This window comes from Eulemur rufifrons, chromosome 6, assembly GCF_041146395.1.
Source record: "Eulemur rufifrons isolate Redbay chromosome 6, OSU_ERuf_1, whole genome shotgun sequence".
NCBI lineage: Eukaryota > Metazoa > Chordata > Mammalia > Primates > Lemuridae > Eulemur > Eulemur rufifrons.
Window position 1 is genome coordinate 80,929,378 of NC_090988.1, and position 21,497 is coordinate 80,950,874.

Consider the following 21,497-nt stretch of genomic DNA (forward strand, 5'->3'; position numbering starts at 1 on the left):
TCTCGCCCTATATACTTTTTGATTACTGTAACAACGCTGTAAAGTAGCTTATTATTCCTGTTTTATAGATAAGGACACTGAGACTGAGGTAGAGTCATTTGCTCCAAATCTGGTATAAAGTAGAGGTGAGATCAAAACTTTTGACTCCAGTGCCTGTACTCTTTCTTTTATGTCATGTTGCAAACCAAGCACTGGATTTTATCTCCTTTTTGCTATATAATCACATTGTGCCTCAGTTTTCTAAGTTGAAACACTATATGAGGCATAGCCACAGAGAGTGACAGGCTCTTGAAAAGGTGACTACAGCCACCAATTTACAAAATAATTTTCACTTCATATGACATTGAAAGTATGGGGGCATTGATAATATCTCTTGTCTTCTGGTGTAGTTAAGGTTTCAGAAGTAAAGAGTATCTTGATAGAAAAAATTAAGGTAACCTTTATCAACTTTCTTAGCTCAAAGTAGAAGGACCTCTGGTATAAGTAGTTTTTCCTTTAGTAAAGATGAACCAATTATTAAAGGTTCCTGAAAGCTTTTCTTACCAAGTTTCTCTTTTCTGGGGCAACAGCCTATGCTGAGGGAGACACTGTATTTTCTGTTTCTGCCACACCAGTGTGCTTGTAATCAGCAGGGCAGTGAAGAGGGAGAGGATGTGTACAGATAACACTAAGTGGCCTCTGTATATGATGATAATACAGGTACAGTGCTTTGAGATCCTTTGTGAATGTATGTAGTGCTTCTGATGGGAAACTTGCCAGAAATGAAAGAATTGAGTGGTCCCATGAGAGGAACCCATGGAAGCCTCAGGGTTTTCCCATGATGCAGGATAAGTTAAAGGATATTTGTATGGACCCAACTTACTCCTGGGTATGTATGTACACATACCTCTCTTTTACCTTCTCTTTATCTTGCCCTGGATCATTTACCACCAACCTATTTTATTTTCAAGCCCCTTCTTAGTCTACCACATGCATATGCTGTATGTATTTGGAGCCAGCCTGAAGAAGGGTGAACATAATTGCAGAATGACTGCTAGGTCAGGAAGGGGGGTGAAAAATGGGTGACTTAAATATATATAATTTCTGCAACAAAGAAAATTTCTCTGAAAGTAAATTGGTGTCTTTTAAGAGACCCTTAAGTTTTTAGTGTGTTCTGTTTTTCCTGCAGAACTCCACCATCCCCTGTTTGAGTTGGCCTATTTAAGAAGTGCAGAATCTCTCAGGCTTTATGACCTGTCATTGTCTGGCACAGAGGCTTTACATAGAAGCACTGATTGAGTCATGGAGAATAGAGCACTATCTTTGCTTCACTTCCTCTAGAATTCCCTAAAGCATCACAAAGCTTGATTAGTTCAGACACTGAAGTCTACTGGGGACTGAGTTAATTTTTACCTCTGAGTTTTGCCAGAGAGCAATAGAAGATGCCTAGATTAACCATTTTTTAAAATTATAAAATAATGCATGCTTGTAGATTAAAAAATACAGATATTCCTAAAGGAAAAGTAAAATGAATTTACCCAAAGTTAACCTATATTAACAGTTTGGTGCACAACCTTCTAGACATTTTTCCCCATGGAGATACATTTTTAAACATTATTAACAAAATTACACTATACCTATGGTTTTTCAGTTGCTTTTTTCATTATGTAGAATATTATAGTATTCTTCTCTGTCAATAATATAGACTTAATTCTTCTTAATGAGTTGCCTCATTTTATCCAAACATTTGTTAGATGCCGCCTTTTCTTCCAGACACAGTGGTTCTTAAACTTCAGTGTGCATGAAAATCACCCAGAGAACTTACTAAAATATAGAGTGCTGGGACTACCCCCAGAGTTTTTGATTTAGTTGGTCTGGAGTGGCTAGAGAATTTTCATTTCTGTGCAATGCTCAGGTGATACTGATGTTGTTGATTCAGGGACCACACTTTGAGAAACACTGTGCTGGACCTTGGCTATTTTTCTTCATGCTTGTTATGATTTTTTTTTTTTTTCCACTCTTTTCAGCAAATAGAAGAGAGTCTCTAGAAATAAGTCCGAGTGATTTCAAATTTGAAAAAAAAAAAAACCTAAATAGAAATCTAGGCTTATGAAACAATAAATTGAGCAGAGGTAGTAAAGGAGTAGGGGAGGGTAAAGGGAGGTGGTTGGGAAGCCAGCTGAGGCTAAGAGGACAGAATTACTTTACATTGTTCCTTTTAACGGAAAATAGCAAAGCCAAAAAGAGGGAAAGGGGTCCTGGTCAGGATTTAGGAGGAAGATCAAAGCCCATGCCTAGGTTCAGCAGTAGGCTGAGTTCTAAACTCAGAGGAACAGCAGGAACAGCCAGCCACTAGGGGTGAGCCTCAGAGCAGGAATCAGAGCCAGTGATGATTGAGAAATAATACGGCACAGGACCAGAAGAAGTTTTGTGCATGAATGTTGCTGTGGTAAGCTTATTTTAAAGGATGCATACCTCTAGACATATAGAACCCCTTATGTCGTGGAAGAAGATTAATTTTAATAACAATCTTTAATTTGTCAAAAGGATTAGTAGGAAGTAGTCTTTTAAATAATAAGCAGTCCTAATGTGTTTGACATAATTCAGTTTGCAAACTTTTTTTTTTTTCCCAGCCAAACTTTTCAGAAACACCTATTGCACAAAACAGGATTTTTGTCTGTAGATTTCTTAATTTATGCTAGGCTTTAGGGAAGTTAAAAGATGTAGTCAGTCAGGGGTTTATGTGTGTGTCTGGAACTGGATTTTTAAGAAATTTAAAGCTTTCTGAGTTCTTTATCTTCACATACTTTTCCTAGTGACTATACAGTTATCTTTCATAGTTTACCCATAGGAAACCAAGGCCTGGACAATACATTGATTCCCTCCCCTCCATTCCCTCTACTCAGTCCTCAGAAAGCAATGAACCAAAAACATAACATGCCAAGTTCAATCAAACTAAATTTTTATTATGCAGTTAATAACAGCCACTTTCTCTATTATATATTGATTGCTTTTCTTTCCCTATAAGGTGTTCTGTTCGTTGTTTCCTATAATTGGTATGCTTGAAGCAAGCAGTTAAAAATACAGTTGTGTGTCTCAGATTCATACTAATCTTATAAGAAGTTATTCTCAAAAAAAGCATCTTAAAACTCTCACCAAGTGAGAGTTTCTCACTTTATTCTCACATTATTCTGTCTGACTAGAATGGGATTAAACATGGGATCTGGTGATACCAAGGCTGCCTAAAGCAGCAGGTTTTTTTCCTTTTCTTGTCTCCAGTCTCTAGGTGTCCTTACTGAAGTGTGAAACCAAAGAATTGTCTAGCAACGTGAAATTAGTTAAATAGATCTGAGAATGGTTTTCTTATTTTTATTTAGCATTTCTATAGCATCTTATAATTGCAAAGGACTTTACAATCATTTTTCATAGTGGATATCATTGGCATGGAATGTAGCCCAATCTTTCTTTCTTCTATGATAATCAGATTCTTGTCAAAAAGTGTAAGTCTTAAATGTACAAATAATAATGAGTATAAGACAAACCTAATTAGAATTCTTGTTGTTAGTGTCCTGTTAGTTACAAGGTTCAAGCCAGGCCTCACTCATCCTGGTCCTTGCTCTGCACCAAGACTGTAACATTGACTAGGGCAGTGTTTATTCAGCCAAATGAAGCAGAGAATTGAGATGCCTCAGCTATCAAGTTGCTACATGTAAAAGTGTTTCTTTGGTTGAGGGGTTATTAGAATTATTGACCTATTTCTGCACTTTTCGTAAAAAAGTTATAGGTAGTTATAGGTATTCATAAAAAAATTCAGGGGGGTGAGTTGTATTTATTTTAGCTGTGTATTCTCAACCCTTATCAGCATGGAGTCTGGCATGTACTAAATGGATATGCATTATTATAATAGCCCTATGAAAATAAGTATTTGTCCTGTTTTATGGATGAGCAGTCTGGGATATAGAGGGGTTAAAATAGCTAGCTAGTAAGTGATGAGACCTGGACTTCAGATTTGTCTTACTCCATGTATTTCACCCATATACTATTGTTGTATCTGTGGAGATATATATATGCACACACATACATACATATACACATATATACTTATATATATCTGTGTGTGTGTGTGTGTATATATATATATATATATAAAACCTGTCATGCCTAGCAATATGACCTTGCACTGATTATTTTTCCATCATACTTTTCTTTTACTTCCCTTTGCTGGGATCCTCTAGCCAGTGTCCCACAATCCTAGAGCACCAAGACTTAGAGAATGGCCTTTTCCAACAGAAAATGTGAGGAGATGGCAAAGGAACCATAACCCCTGGAGCATTTAGCCCTGGCTCCATGAAGAACTGAGGCAAGTGCTTCAATAGTTTGACCTGATTGATGGAGGACACCAATCAGAAAAGAATACCTGTGTTTTCTCAGGTCTTCTCTAGGCTCTGAGGCATGGAAATAACCCAGAAGCAAATGTGGCCCCTTTTTCTCCTCTGTAGACCCTTGAGTAGCAGAAAAAGGAGAAACAAGTTCTTTTTTTCCTTCACTATTCCCCTGCCTTTATCAAAACAAAACAAAGTAAATTCCCCCCTCTCACTCTTTCTGATCCAGTTATAGAAGTAATGCACATGTTCCTTGACTTAAAATGAGGTTGCATCCTGATAAACCCATTGTAAGTTGAAAATGTTGTAAATCAAAATGCATTTAATACACACAACCTACTGAAAATCATAGCTTTGCTAAGTCTACCTTAAACATGCTTAGAACACTTAACACCAGTCTATAGTTGGGCAGAAGCATACAACATAAAACCTATTCCATAATAAAGTGTTGAATATTTAATGTAATTTATTGAATACTGTACTGAAAGTGAAGAACAGAATGGTTGTATGGGTATTCAAAGTATAGTTTTTACTGAATGTGTATTACTTGTACACCATTGTAAAATTGAAAAATCTTACTGGGGACTGTCTGTACATGTTTTCTGTAGAAAAATTTGGAAAATTAAGACAAGTGTAAAGACAAAGGAAAAAAAAATCACCCATTCTTCTGCTACCTGCAGTGGTTTGTAAACTTTGGGTACTTTTTGTTTTTTAATGTAGATTCTTGAGCCTCAGGGCATCTGATTCCGTTCTGAGATCTTTTTAAATATGCATCCTGGTTGATTCTGATGCACATGGTCAATGATCAGACTTTGAGAGACACCTATTAAAAAATGGGTAATATTATGGTGTTTTGCCTTTCAGGTAGAACGTGATATTATAGGTTGCATATCCCTTAGCTGAAATGCCTAAAATCAGAAGTGTTTTGGATTTTTTTTTTATTTCTGGAATATTTCAATTATACCAATTGAGCATCCCTCATTCGAAAATCTGAAATGCTCCAGTGAGTATTTCCTTTGATCCTCATGTTGGTGCTCAGAAAGTTTCATATTTTGGAGCATTTTGGATTTTCAGATTTGGGATGCTCAATCTGTGTATATATATATCTACATTTTTTTAGTATTTTACTTTTAATCTATTAATATTAACAGAAAAAATCCCCAAACTCTGTAAAATAATTTAAAGAGGTTTATTCTGAGCCAATGTGTGTGGGAAGCCATGCCAAAGAAGTCTTGAGCAAGTGGTCTCAAAGTGGGCTGGGTTGCAGTTTGGTTTTATACATTTAGGGGGACAGGAATTACAGATACAGTCATTAATCAATACAGGGAAGGTGTCCATTGGTTTGGCCAGAAAAGATGACACATCCAGAAGTGGGAGCTTATAGGTTATATGCGGATTCAAAGATTCTTTGATTTGTAGTTGGTTAAAGAAGTAAAGCTTTGTCTAAAAGCTTGGAATGTTTTAAGTTAAGGTAAGGAAGTCTGTTAATTGGAGACCAGCCACAAAATACTCAAGTGATCTGTTCAGAAAATGGATGGCCTGCAGGTAATTTAACTTTTGTCCTGCATGGCCTTGGGTCCTGTTAATAATTTAGTATCTTATTGTCACAGAGTGTGTTTTGTCAGTCTTACGATCTCTGCTTTAACATTACTGCTGATCAATTGTATCTGAACTCCAAAGGTGGGGGGAGGGTGGTTATAAAGAGGCCTGTAGGACTTGACTTCCCTTCCCTTCATAGCCAGGAACTCAGTTTTAAGGTTTTCCTGTGGTCCCCTTGGCCAAGAAGGGTTCTGTTCAGTCAGGGGTGAGCAGCTTAGGATTTTATTTTAGTTCACACGTCGAACATTATCTTTTATAAATACATATATTTTTATTATTGAATCCATTTCTATCTTTGAACTCCAATTTAGAAAAGTAGGATCCTGAAAAATAATTCTCTACCCATCAGAGTTCTTAGTTGGGGACAGACTCTTTTAACAAAGACAAAGTAACAAGAGAAAAACAAGTTTATTAACATGTATACCTCATGTATACAGGGAAATACCTATGGAAAATGAGTAAATTCCAAAGAGGTGACTTTCAATTCAGGCTTGTTTACTGGTGTGTGATCTTCCTCCATCCTTGTGTCCAGTAACAAAGAATTGAAACCAAAGTATCGAAGCACAAGCAGAAGTTTTATTTAGCAAACCCACTCCCAAAGCAAGCAGGGGATAGTACACTCCAGAAGGGTCAGAGCGGATACACGTCCAGGTGGACAGTGGCACTGGGGTCTCCTTGGGTCTCTCCTTTTCTTCTTACTTCCTCATTCTTGTGCTGCTGTCCCTGACCAGTGAAAATGTTATCTCTTCCCATCCACAGGGCAGGGGAGTTTTTTACTTTATTTTTTCAGGCCTGGAGGCATCCTGGCTTCCAAAGCCCATTAAGGGGGGCAGTGATTTATGGTAATGATGGTATAATGAAGTCAGAGTCACTTGAGGATGCTTTTGCCCTCCATCTGTGCAGGCACCTGAGGGACTTTCCCTAAACCAGAGCCAGCAAGGTGTTTCCATAATGGTTACAATAGTAGCTTGACCATAGCTTTTGTTGTCATTGATCCATAACCCTGATTTTGTTCCTACCATTCCACCCCACCTGTGTTCCCTATTCTGATCTCCTGCCTCAGGTTTAAATATCATGGAAGGGGAAATCTGATTATAGGAAGATGCCCTGGAAAAGCCTGGTAAGCGAAGGTAAGGTTATGTAGATTTAAGTATGTGCCTGCTCCATTTATAAAAGAGTTTCTAGTGATTTAGAGTTACCCTGAGTTTGGAGAGGGAGATACCTTTACAAATGGAGATTTCCTTTATAGACGTAAATTTCTCTTACAAAAGGGTAACTTCTCTTGTTTTCAGAGCTTATGTCTGCAATTTCTCAAAATAATGAGCTCAAAATAATTCTTCCACCAAAGAGGTATATTTTGGGGTGGCCTATTGTGGTCTCCTACAGTCATATTTTTGGATAGATGTCCTGAACTCTGTCTGTGGTAAGGGAAAGAAGCTGTTCACAACAGACCAAGTATTGTATAAGTCCATTTATATGAAATGTTCAGATTTCGCAAATTTATAGGTAGAATGTAGACTCAGTATTGTCTAGGGCTGAGGGAGATAGAGGGGGAGCAACTGTTAATAGGTACAGGATTTCTTTTTGGGATAATGAAGATGTGCTAAAATTGATTGTGGTGATGGCCACATAACTTAGTAAATATACTAAAAACCACTGAACTGTATACTTCAAGTGGGTGAATTGTAAGATATGTGAATTATATCTCAGTAAAACTGTTGAGAGAGAAAGTGAGAAATATTATTGCCTGAATCACTTTTTTTGACCCTTCACTTGAGGTGTCAGTCTTTTTCTTTTTCCTTTACTCTTTTAGACAGGAATGAGGGTCAGAAACCTCGTGTTAGTCTCTGGCAGGCAGAGGCACTATTACCACAATTATTAAAAGCTCAGGCTCTGGAATCAGATCTACAAATGTAAATCACCACACTCCTCCCCCCACCCCTGCTCTCATCATCTCCAGTGTTGATAGCTATAGGACCCTGGGCAAATCCTGTGCTTAAACTCTCTATTTCTCAGGGTTTTTTTTTGTTTTTTAGCTGCAAATAGGGAATAACAGTACATATTTCATTGGTTGTTAGGAACATTAAATGATATAATCCATGTGAAGTGCTGAGTACAGCATCCTGTTAACCTAAATGATAAGTGACCAAAAATGAGACAGTCACACACAATGGAGGTTTATTAAGCCAAGATTTTAAGGACACGCCTGGGAAAAACACAGCTGTTGTTGAAACTGCAAGTGGATTTCAGTCTAAGTCCAGTTGCTCGTTGTACAAAGATGGAATTTTTGAGACAAGGATTGCCAAGGAAGAAAGGAATTTTTTTAATACAACAGAGGTCTTATCAGTGTTACCGAAAGTTCAGCACTTGTCCCCGAGGCCGCATCTGAAGAACAAGGACAAGTGGTTTGAGGAGAAGGAAAGAGGGGTTTATTAATTTGCCAGCAAATGAGGAGGTTGGCAGACTCCTGTCTCAAAGTACCATTGTCCTGCTTCTGAGCAGAAGTTAGAGCTTTTAAAGGTTCTGATCAGTCCCATCTTTGGCTAAGACAATCTCATGACCTTAGCTCAGATTCATCCCATCTTTGATTTAGACAATCTATACAGTCTTGTGACCTCTGCCTAAATAGTTCCCTTGAGCCATCTCCTGTGGCACAAAGAACAAAAGACATTCCCGTGTCCCTCCAGACCACTGGCTTGAGGCAGGGATGGAGGTCTTAGTTCTCCAAAAGGAGTGGGGGATGTTTCTGTTAAGAGACAGAAAACATTTTTGCCATTTCCTTCAAGCTATTTCTTCTGTTACATCAGGAGAGTGGGAGAAGCTGCTTCGAATCTGTCTCTCCAACTAATGGAGATCATGGGCTTTTAAAGGAGAGACCACCTGCCTTGGGACAGGTTGTCCCTGGGGCAGATTGTGGTGTAACTAACAAGGGGCTAGCTAGGTACATTGAGGGTAGGTTGTGGGGAATGGTGAATCTTGGCATCAGGAAGTCTGCCCAGGGGCCTTCAGAATCTCAGCTCCTTTGTCTTGCGGAAGACCCACCATTTCTGGGAACAACTCAAAAGATCAGGTAGTTAAGGGAGAGAATTATATAGTAGTCATTGAAATTTGTGCAGTGGTAGGTGGGTTAACAGCTCACAAAGTATCTGTCGTGGACTGGGTTCTCTGTAGAAGAGGTTGAGAACTTCACATTTAAAGGAAAAAGGTGGGGTACAGGAAAAAAGGAGGGGTGAAGAAGGTGGACAGTGAGGCAATGGTGTTATTCTTGTGAAGTTCTATTTGGTGCTCAGTAAATCTATATATGATAAGATGAACATTCAAAAAAAATGGGGTAGAGGAAGTAGTCAAAGTTGTGAATCTTCTCAGTGAGGGCAGAAGAGTGATCCTATCTTTTCCTTGATTTGCGTCTGTGAAGATAAAACTTGTAATTGACATTTAAGATTTCTACAGTCTTAAGGTTATAATTGACATGCACTCATTTTATTGGGGCTGTATATCTTGAAAGGTCTTTTTTAGGGCTGAAGGAAATAATATTTTAACCCAAAATATATTTCTTTGACATATTTTGAGATGGCTGCTGACAAAAGGGCGGTAATGCTGTAAGGCTGTCTTGGTGGGGAGGCCGGGGGAGAGATTTGCATTTGTAGCAAATCTCTGTTAAATGCAGCCAGGCCCTGCCTATTTAATCTGAGACTGGTTTGCTGATGGTCTGACACCCTTAAAGGTCTGAATAAAAGCATTTCTTTGAGGGCTGTTATTGCGAGGGTTATTTGTGTAACAAGACCACCTTGCCAGCCAGGCTTCTTTTCTCCCTCCCATACCCAGTCCATAATAACAAACAAAGAAACAAACAAAAACCACTGTTTAGTCATCTTCTAAGCCCTTTCATTTCTTAAAAGAGGAACCCTGTACCATCTTGGGGAGGGCATGGCAGTGCTTGTGTGACTCAGTTTTCAGGCTCAGTTCTCTCTTTTGGCATAATGAATTTAGGGAGGGTCCTGAGATTTTTCTTTTTCTTCTACACTGTAAATGGTGGGTGCTGAGAACCTTCTCCTAGTCTTGAGGACTGCCACTGCTTCCAGCAGAAGGGCAGGGGTACGTAGGTGTAGCTTCCTCCCCACAGAGTTGAGGAGACCTTCCAAGCCTTGCTGAGAGTAAGCCACCTGTTTATAAATAACTAGATTCTATACTTTGATCAATTAACACGCCCGAGGATTAGTGACCCAGATTGCAGGTTTTCAAGGGCCATTCATACCACTTTGAGTGATAACGATAAGCAAATAAATTGAGTTAAATCTCCACTTTGAGGATCCCATGGTGTGGCTGACTGGCTTACTCACTCTGTGGGCCTTGCCGGGCTGCAGAGTAACTGGCATAAGTTCACCATAGCTCTATTGCCCATTCAAGTCAAGGCAAATATATCTGCCTTGGGAGTGTGCAGCTGTGTGTCCATATATTCCCAATAGAAACAAGAAATCAATGCATAGAAGCAATTATGTTTATTGTTATGAGCAAACTCTCTAGTTAGCAGAACTGCCTGGTGCCAAATTAAAAGAAAAATAAAGAAGCTAAGTCATAGTTAAGAAACACATTAGGAGATAAATCCCCACTTTAAAGTAAACACCACTGAGATTCTTCTTTCCCTTCCTACCTCGTCTTCTCCCTTCCCCTGCAGCTTTATCCTTTGACTCCTCTCCTTTCTTACTGGGGTCCCAGAGCTCCTAAGTGAACCATTACACACATCTACTCTAGGCATTTTAAAACTAAGGTGGGCATGGTTTCTGAGCTGCCTGGTAGGCTAGAGCATTGTTAGAAAGCAAAAGGATTGAGCTTTAAATGGCTTAATAAAATTAACACTTTGTGATGTCCTTCTCTCCTTGCACCAGCTCCTCTCTGCACTGACAGGAGACTTGATAATGCACTCTCTGCCAAAAGCTTGAAGGACTGATTACACAGCCAATGCAGAGATGGGAGTGGAACTGTCAGGACTCCCCCCTAGTAGCCACGCTTCATGTTTCCAGTGCAGGATTGTATTTGACAGTTAATTTAGGAGCCTGGGTACCTAGACATAAACCTTTACTGTGATAATAGTGATAAAGCCACCCAGAGTTTTATTCAAGGGCCTGCTTCTCTTCTGTCCCCCTCCCTACTCCTTTCCTGTTAATTCAGCCTCATTCAGTTAAGGAAATAAAACTTAGGTTTACTAAAGGAAAAAAGTGTTTTCTTTGATATCTTAAGGCTAAACCTACAGAATGCAACCAACTCTCAGTCTACCTCACGTGTATATGTGGATGGTTGTACATATATATAAATGTAAAATTTTAAAACAGTGCCTCTCTCCTGATTACTCTCCATTTAACCAAAGGACAGAATTCATCAGGTCTCTGCAGAGAGAAATTCCATTTAGCCCAGTGATCCAATCGATGACCACCCTTGTTAAATGGCTTTTATTTACTTCATGGCAGGTGAAATAGATTCTACCAAATTTCCTTAACTCCTTACTCAACCCAATTAGTTAGATGTTAAAATCCCCTTCTTACAGATGACGAAACAGAGATTTAAGAGGTTAAGTGACTTGTCCAAGGACACAGGGCTAAGGATGCTATTAAGTTGCCTTTCTATGACTTAAATATAGAATTATTAGTAGTTATAGGAAGTTATTAACCTTTTACATATAGAAAATGGATTGGGAATAGTATACCAATGTAGAGTTTGTTCACACTTTCAGGGAAAATAATTTATATTGAGTATGGGATGCTCAGGCTTTTCTTTCCTTTTATGGTGAAGAGCACAAATATTGGAGTCTAATGACACAAGTCCACATACTTCAGTGTCCTCTATAAGGTAGGACTGATCATACTATGTTTTTATTAATGAGTACCCTAAAAAGGGAAACTTTGAGGAGGAGATAAGAAATGATGCATGATGATTCGATGTCACAGCCTTTGGGAACCTGAAAAATATTTTAGCAACTGTACTTAGTTAATGAGCACTGTGGTTTTTAGGTGAGCAGGTTTTTAGCTCCTCAAGGAGGTGGAGTGGAATTTTAGTCTACAAAGGAGAGAAAATATAATAAGAGGCAAGTCGTGAGGTTCAGGAGCCAACTGTGCCCATAGACTGACTCCGTGCAGCTGCTGTGGAGCAGAATGTGACCCGTCCTTCCTGTACTCTCTGTGCTTTGCTTCAGTATCATTGAAGTAGACTGTATCTGAGACGTTGCCCAGTCAGATCATAACAAACTAGAAAAGGCAGCCATTGCTCCCTGACAACCTGTGACCATTTAGTGAAACTGAGGCATGTATTGATATCCTTACTCTTCAATTCCAAGGATGTGTAAGAAAGGCCTTCCGATGTTCCCTTAGGAAATGAGAATCTGAACTCCTAAAGGTATAGTCGTCGTCTTCATCGTCGTTGTCGTCGTTGTCGTCGTCGTCTTCTTTTTTTTTTTTTTTTTTTAGAAAGCTTGTTGGAGGCTCTTTGTAAGAGCTCAGTTGGTACTGCATGGGAAAGCACACAATAAAAATTCAGTTACTATTACCTCTGATCAGCAGAACTGTTCTGCTGATGATCCTATGTGCCCGGAAAGTACTAAGTTTTTTCCATGTATTATTTTATGTAAAGTTCAGAAAAATATCTGTAAGAATAATATTATTACCCCCCTTTCTATGAAGAAACTTTCACCTTTCTGAGCTCTAGAAGCATAGAATGAGCAGAGCCAGTTCTCAAACCCTTTCTCCACCACATCAGATTCTATGTGCTTCAACCCTTGTGGTCCTCTGTAGCAAAGAAGACTCAGAAAACATGACATGTGCATCTTGGTCTCCTTCCCTGAGTATTCCTGGTGGCATGCAGTTGTTTCAATGTTGGGATTTTAATAATATATAAATATAATAACTATGGCTTTTCAGGGAAGGTGCTTGGGTAGAGAACTGGAATGGTAGTTGAGGAGTGAGTCTTGTTTGTTTTAAAATTGCTTCAATCATCAACAGATAAAATAGGCTTTCTTTGTATTGTGAAAGAAAGACTTTGAAACAGTATAAATTCTGTATAGTTGCCCCCTCAAACTTTAAGTGTCACTTTATACTTCCTACATAATAACTCCTGAAGCAGAAGCTGTCTTTCTTGTTTATGCATAGTTTAAGGTGATAAGAAAGCAGGAAATCAAGATGGAATAGAAGCTCTCCTCTTATTCTTGGTTATTACAAGTTCTGGGTCTCTCTGGGGACTCATTCTTCTGTTTGTACATTCCTACAGTGAGAGCCACCCAGAATTTTTTTCTATTTACTCTGGAAAAATGGTGCTCAGAAGTTTCGATTGCATGCTTTATTGCCACCGTGGGGTCAGGCAAAGAGAGAAGCATCTTAAGAGCAAGCAATAATACCGAGTCACAGTAAACTCACCATCCCCAGTGAACTGCTTTCTGGTGCATCTAGTTCAGAGCTGTGTCACTGGGTTACACATCAGGTTGTCACGGCAATAAAGTCATAGCAGCCGACAGCATGAACAAGCAGCCCTGGAAGAAGAGGATGCTTGGCAGTGATGCCACAACTGCAGTGGTTAGATCTCCATGTAACTGCTTGTCAGTTGTCTGTGACTGTGTCTTTCACAGGTGACTGGGGTACACAGTTGCTGTCTATTTCACAACTGATTAACAGACTCAATTGAAGTGTTTATTAGATCCTTTCAAGTACAAAGCCTCTAGGAAACATCATCCTGAGCCTCTGATCCTGTGTATGTGTATGTGTATGTACAGGAATACTTACATTTATGTTCGTGTATCGAGGAAGGAGAACCATGAAGGGAAGGAGATTCAGAAGAAGCATAGGATCACATGCATGAAGCTGTTAAAGAACAATTCAGTACTTAGGCTCAGGTACCAAAATTTATAGTCTTAGGAAGAATTACTCAGGACAGAAGTAGAGGAAGGTGGAGTATTCTAAGATATGGGGTTTCTATCTGAGAGAATATGATTCCAGGAGTCAAAGATGTAAGGCAAGCCAAAGACTATATAAAGAAAGCTAAGGTCTAAACACCAGGTCAGTGGCCACATTTAGTCACTAAGACTAAAAGGAACCAAGAGTAGGATTTGAGATGAAGATTAGAAAGTCAAGAATTCAGGTCCAAGTGGAGATGAGAAGGGAGAGAAAGCTTTCTAGGAACAAGTTGAAGGTAGGAGCAGGATCCTAACTGATTTTTTCAAATCACTCAGAAGCTCTCTGTCACTTAGAATTTTGTTTTAGCAAGTTAGTGGCGCAAGGGGAAGTGGTATTGGGTTAAAGGGCCTAGGTGGGGTGGCAGGTGGGACTAAAATGTAACGTTGAAGAATGGGTCTAGATGTTTAGTGGAGAGTAGTGAGAAGGGAATGCAGAGAAAAGAAGGGGGTTTTCATAGATGTGGGGGAACAGCTCTCCAGCCAGACTGTTTTGGAGGGGCAGATGTGGTATGGCTACTGACATTCAGTCAGAATGTGGTGACCAACATTTTGTGCAAGGCCCTTAGCTAAAGTGTCATAATTTCCCCTTCAGATAGTAAGTCAAGAGACATATTATCTGCTGGACTTGACTCCAGAGTGTGAAGCGTAGGGGACTGCCTAAAGTGTGGTTTCACTAAGGGGAATAGAGGAAGCAAGTCAACGTTTGCCGGGAAGGTGTAGGAGAATAATGTTGTGGTCAGAAGGCAGGTTGTGATCAGAAGGCAGAAACTATGGGGGTTCAAACTCTGCTACTTACTATATGTGTGACAATTTGGGCAGATTTTTTACCTCCCCACTTTAGTTTCTTCATCTGTCAAATGGGTATAATAATAGCTACCTCATGGTATTGTGGGGGTGAAGGCAAAACTTCCCCTTTGCTCTCAGAAGCTTCATTGAAAAATTAAATAAACACAATAAGATTGCAAGAGAAAATTTTCAAGTTTATTTAATAAATATACACAGGAACCCCCAGAAAATGAGGATTCAACTCCCCAGTGGGGTTCAGAAGTTTATATGCCTTTCTGGTAAAATGGATTATGGGATGGAGAAAGAGGAATTCTGTAGAGAGGCAATAAAGGATTATTGGGGTGGATGAACGGATGGGGAACAAAAATTAACTGGTAAATAGTTCCCTTTGGGATTTAAGTGAGTCTGAGAGACTGGACATTTTCTTCTTAGAGTCTGTCCTGGTCTTCCAGGGAGAGGAAGAAAAAAACAATTGTCCTCCTAGGTCCTCCTTCTGATCTCAGGCAGAAGAAAAGATTTTGATAGAGTCATGATGGTGGTAGAAGGTCAGAGAGACCTTGAAGCTTCTTCAATCAGTCCAGAATGTCAAAATGTCATATTTTGGGATAAACATTTTTAATTTCCTTCAGTACCATTGTGATGATTAATTGAAGTATTATACGTGGAGTGCTTGGAATCGTGCCTTAAATATAGGGCACTGAAAGAAGGTAGCAATGATAATGATGAGGAGGGGGAGGATTCAGTTTCAGGCTTGATGGCTTGGATAATAGAAATTATCCAGGTGGAGATGTGCATCAGCCAAGAGGAACTGTGAGACTGGTTTCCTGGAGAGAAAATCCAGGCTTAGGAGCCATCCCTATGGAGGTATTAATAGTAGTTGAATTTCAAAGATGGGGAAAAATTGCTAAGGAAGTGGGTACGGAGTAGTTTTTCTCAAAGGAAAGTGATTTTGCCACCAGAGGACATTTAGCAATGCCTGGAGACTCTTTTTGTTGTCCTAACTGGGGATGGGGATGGCACTACTATCATTTAGTGCATGGAAGCCAGGGATCCTGCTAAACATCGTAGGATTGACAGGACATTCCCCTAACAACAAAGAATCATTGGCTCCAAATGTCAGTAATGCCAAAGTTGAAAAACTCTGGTGTGGAGGATTTTCTCAATCTCAGTCACCTGGAGAGTATATAGAATTTCAGGTATGAAGCCAGTAACCAAGAGCCAGGGAAGTCCAGGGTTACAGCAAACATAGGACTAACAGGTGTCCGTCGTGCTGAATGCTACACACTGGTCAGTGGTGAAGTCAAATGGAATTGGTGAGTAGTAGACACCTTTGTGGTAGAGAGCACAGCAAGTATTATGTTACTTTTTGAAAAACGTTGGTAGTTAAAGAGAGAGGATAATCACTTGATAGGGCAGCATTGTCAAAGGAAAAGGATTATCCTACACTCTTATTTACTTCTTATTTTGGCTATGTCACCCTAACAATTGCTGAGTTAGAGTTCCAGTCCCCTGAATCCTCCGTCTTTTTTTTTTTTTTTGGCAACAAATATGATTAGGGAGAAGTAAATGCGGATTGGTGGATTACTGCTCTAAGAGTCTAAAGTTTATGTAGTTGTTTCACTTTAGAGATAAAAAGAAACAAAGTTTGGCCTTTCCTTTTTTGGGGGGTGGGTGGGTGTGTGTGTGTGTGTGTGTGTGGAGACAGGGTCTCGCTCTGTCGCCTAGGCTGGAGTGCAGAGGCACCATAGCTTACTGCAACCTCAAACTCCTGGGCTCAAGTGATCCTTCTGCCTCAGCCTCCTGAGCAGCTACAGGTGCACCACCACATCTGGCTACTTTTTCTGTTTTTTGTAGAGATGGGGTCTCACTCTTGCTCAGGCAGGTCTCGAATTCCTGGCCTCAAGCAGTGTGAGCCACCGCGCCCAGCTGGCTTTTCATTTTTTATAATAAAATATAATAAAAAGATTCAGTGGCTTACCCAAAGTCACACAGCTGGTCAGTTCCAAAAGGCAGGACTAATCTATGGCCTCTGACCTCACATCCTGAGTGCTTTCCAGATTGCTTACCAGTGGTCTAAGCCTGATTTTTAGAGGGACGATTTTCTTTTGAGTAGCAAGATGTGGTATAGAGTGGTTGTCAGAGCACTATCTTTGGAATAGGTCTGACCTGAGCTGAATCTTCGCCTTAATCATCATTCACCAGTGGCATAGCATCAAGCAAGTGACTTAACTACCGTGGGCTTCAGTTTCCCTTAACATAAAATGAAAATATTGTTGCCTACCGGAGCATTCAGTGAGAAATGTGCATATGAGGATACCTGGAATACTGTCTGCACATGGTAGATATTAATATTGTTTTCGTTATTATTTCTAAGACCTTATTTATGTCATGGATTAAAAGACAAAATGTCCAATGACCAAAACAGGGCCAAAGTTAGGCTTGCCTTCTGTTTCAACCAGCATTGCTCCTAACTCCATTTCCCACTTTATAATGTGAGCAGTATCATGAGGTTTAGTGCTATTGTGGGTATATAGTGTCCTGAAGCATATATTGTAATGATGTCTGTTTCTCATTGATGAGCTTGATAGTTGTCAAAAGTAACTTCAGACTTAAGGTCTTTGGATCAACTGGTTAGATGTTTTTCAGAATTTTTCAGGCACTTCTGAGGGGCCACAGAATGACTGAGATTTCCATAGAACCACCTTCAAATGACGGGGGCAGCATGTGCTAAGTGCTTAACTATTGTGGAAGCCATTGAATGGGCTTAAGTTGAAAAGGGCTTTTCAAAACTTTGATGTATTATAGAAAGAGGGAGTCAGATTGGGAAGGAAGGGTCTAGTATTACCTGGGAAGGCAGAGAAAATGGAAATGTTGACATGTTTGGGAGTAAGGTTCAAGCAGAAGAATTATCCTGCCTGGCCCTTTGGATGCTCATCCTACCCCAAGATCTTCTCTAGGCTACTTAGTTTTATATTGACTCTTTAAAATAGACTTTATTTTTTAGAGTGGTTTTAGGTTCACAGAAAAATTGAATGGAAAATACAAAGTTCTCAGGTACTCACTCCCCACCCCACATGCACAGCCTCCCCTACCGTCAACATCCTGCACAAGAGTAGTACATTTGTTACAATTGATAAACCGTACTGACACATCGTTATCATTCAAAGTCTATAGTTTACAATAGGGTTCATTATTGGTGTTGTACATTCTGTGGGTTTTGACAAATGTATAATGACATTTATCCAGCATTATAGTATCATACAGAATAGTTTCACTACCCTAAAAATCCTGTACTCTGCCTTTTCATCCCCCCTTTCTCCACACCTCTTGTAAACTACTAATCTTTTTAGTGTATCCATAGTTTTACCTTGTCCATAATGTCACATAGTTGGAATCATTGGCTTCTTTTACTTAGTATTGTCAAAACACTAAGATTCAGTCTAGGTCCAGTTGCTTGTCGCACAAAGATCCAATTATTGAGACAACAGAGGATTGCTGAGGAAGAAAGGAATTTTTTAATACGACAGATGTCATGTCCCTGTTAGTGGGAGAAGCTGCCTCAAATCTTCCTGCCTAATACAGACATGGGCTTTTTTTTTTGAAGGAGTGGCCACATGCCTTGGGGCAGGTTGAGGAGGTAGAGAATCTTGGTGTCAGGAAGTCTCGATTCCTTTGTCTTGCAGAAAATCCATTATTTCTGAAAAACAACTCAAAAGGTCAAGTAGTTAGTAAAGGGAGAGGATTATAAAAAACATACAGGGATCATTTAAATTTATTCTTGGTGCCTGTTACATTAGTAATACGGATTCCTCTGTGTCTTTTCATGACTTGACAGCTTATTTCTTTTTAGCACTGAATAATATTCCATTGTCTCCATGTACCACAGTTGGTTCATCCATTCACCTACTGAAGAATATCTTGGATGCTTCCAGATTTTGAAAAATATGAATAAAAGCTGCCATAAACATCTGTGTACAGGTTTTTATGTGGAGATAAGTTTTCAGTTTATTTGGGTAAATACCCAGGAGAGTGATTGTTAGGTTGTATGGTAAGACTGTGTTTAGTTTTCTAAGATACTGTCAAACTATCTTCCAAAGTGGTCGCACCATTTTGCTTTCCCAGCAGTAAATGAGAGTTCCTGTTGCTCCATGTCCTCTTCAACATTTGGTGTTGTCAGTGTTTTGACTTGGGCCATTCTGACAGGTGTGCAGTAGAATCTCATTGTTGCTTTAATTTGCAATTGCCTGATGACATATGATAAGTATCTTTTCATATACTTATTTGTCATCTGTTTATATGATTGGTATGTTCAGGTCTTTGGCCCATTTTTAAGTCAGGTTCATTTTATTAGTTTTGAATTTTTAGAGTTTTTCATATATTTTAGACAATAGTCTATTATTAGATATGTCTTTTGCGAGTATTTTCTCCCAGTCTGTGTTTCCCTTCTCATTCTCTTGACAATGTCTTTTATAGGATAGTAGTTTTTTTATTTAATTACGTCCAGCTTATCAATTCTTTCTTTCATGGGTTAAGACTTTGCTGTTTTATCTAAAAAGTCATCACCATACTCAGAGGCATCTAGCTTTTCTCCTGTGTTATCTTCTAGGAGTTTTATAGTTTTGCTTTTTAAATTTAGGTCCATGATCCACTTTGAGTAAATTTTTGTGAAAAGTATAAGGTCTGCATCTAGATTAATTTTATTTCATGTGAATGTCCAGCACCATTTTTTGAAAAGACTGTCTTTTCTCTATTGTATTGCCTTTGCTCTTTTGTCAAAGATCAGTTGACGTATTTATGTGAGTCTGTTTCTTGGCCCTTTATTCTGTTCCACTGACTTATTGGTCTGTTCTTGTGCCATTTTCACACTGTATTGATTATTATAGCTTCATAGTAAGTCTTGAGTTGGGTAGTGTCAGTTCTGAATTAGTTCTTCAATACTGGGTTGACCGTTCTGGATCTTTTGCCCTCCATGTAAACTTTAGAATCAGTTTGTTTATATCCACAAAATAACTTGCTGGGAGTTTGATTGGGATTGTGTTGAATCTGTAGATCAAGTTGGGAAGAACTGACATCTTCATAATATAGAGCCTTTCTATCTATGAATCTATTTCTTCTTTGATTTCTTTTATCAGAGTTTTGTAGTTTTACTCATATACATCTTGTATATATTTTGTTAGAATTATATCTAAGTATTTCATTTTGGGGGATGCTAATGTAAATGGTTTTGTCTTTTTAACTTCAAATCCCACTTGTTCACTATTAGTATATAAAAAGGAGATTGACTTGTATATCAACCTTGTGTCCTTCAGTCTTGCTATAATTGCTTATTTATTCAAGGAGGTTTTTTTTTTTTTTTCCTTCTTCCTTTTTTTGGTCAATTCTTTCAGATTTTCTACATAACTGATCTTGTCAAATGCAAACAAAGACAGTTTTATCTCTTCCTTCCCAACATGTATATCTTTTATTTCCTTTTCTTATTGCAGTAGCTGGAACACCCAGGACCATGTTGAAAAGGAGGTGATAAGATCATATTCTTGATCTTAGCAGGAAAGCCTAGAATTTCTGGCCATTAAGTATGATGTTAGCCGTAGATTTTTTTATAGATGTTCTTTATCAAGTTGAAGAAGTTCTACATTACTAGTGTGCTAAGAGTTTTTATCATGAATGGGTGTTGGATTTTGTCAGATGCTTTTTTTGCATCTGTTGATTTTATTATGTGATTTTTCTTCTTTAGCCCATTGATGTGGATGGCTTACATTAGCTGATTTTCAAATGTTGAACCAGCCTTGCATACCCAGCATATATCCTATGTTTATGTTGTAATATATAATTCTTTTTATATGTTAATGCATTTGACTTGCTAATATTTTGTTAAGGATTTAACTTTTTCTTTAAGCTACATTTCTTTTTAAAAATTATTGTTCCAAAAAAAGCTACACGTTATAGAAAATTTGGACTGAAAAGTAAAAAAGAGAAAAGTACTTGTAATCCCACCACTAATAGATAAACCACTAACATTTTGGTATATTTATTATAGTCTTTTATAATAGAAATACTAACAGTCACAATAGCAACAGTAAATACCACTGTTACTTCATTGAGTGGATACTCGAAGTAACTAAGTGGATAACGGAGGTAAAGATCTCATGGTGCTCTATTAACAAAGTAGGGGTGATGAAAGGAAGTGAAGAAGCTGCAAATGACTGCTTTTGCCTCAAAGCTTCTGATGAGAATGAGAAGATGGTTTAAGGAAGAGTTTAAATGCTTGCTTTCTTTCTTTCTTTTCTTTTCTTTTTTTTTTTTTTTTAAGAGACAGGGTCTTGCTCTGTCATCTGGCTAGAGTGCAGTGGTGCTATCATAACTTACTGCAGTCTCAAACTTCTGGGGTCATGCTATCCTGCCTCAACCTCCTGAGTAGCTGGGACTACAGGTACATGCCACCATGCCTGGCTGTTTTTTGTTGTTGTTTTTTTTTTTTTTTAATTTTTTGTAGAGATGGTCTCACTATGTTCCCAGGCTGGTCTTGAACTCCTGGCTTCAAGCAGTCCTCCCACCTTGGCCTCTATAAGTGCTGGGATTATAGGAGTGAGCCACCATGCCCAGCCTAAATGCTCACTTTAGTAAACTTTTTCTCTATCATTCTCAATGCTCCATTGCAAAAGCTAAGGCAATTAGGCTTCTAATTAGGTTACTGAGAATGACATCACTGAGAATGTTGGTAATGGAATGTAGTTCAGGGTTCATGTCTGCACTGTTTGTAGGCTGCTGGATAATATCCAAGCCAGGGGAATATGGGCAGTTTTTTTTGTTTTTTTGTT

The 21,497-nt window shown here is 38.8% G+C and overlaps 1 protein-coding gene across 1 annotated transcript in view; it reads left to right on the forward strand.

Moving 5' to 3' along the window:
• TRIM44 (tripartite motif containing 44) overlaps positions 1-21,497 on the forward strand; it is a 114,462-nt gene that overhangs the window by 27,106 nt on the left and 65,859 nt on the right. The window lies entirely within an intron of this gene.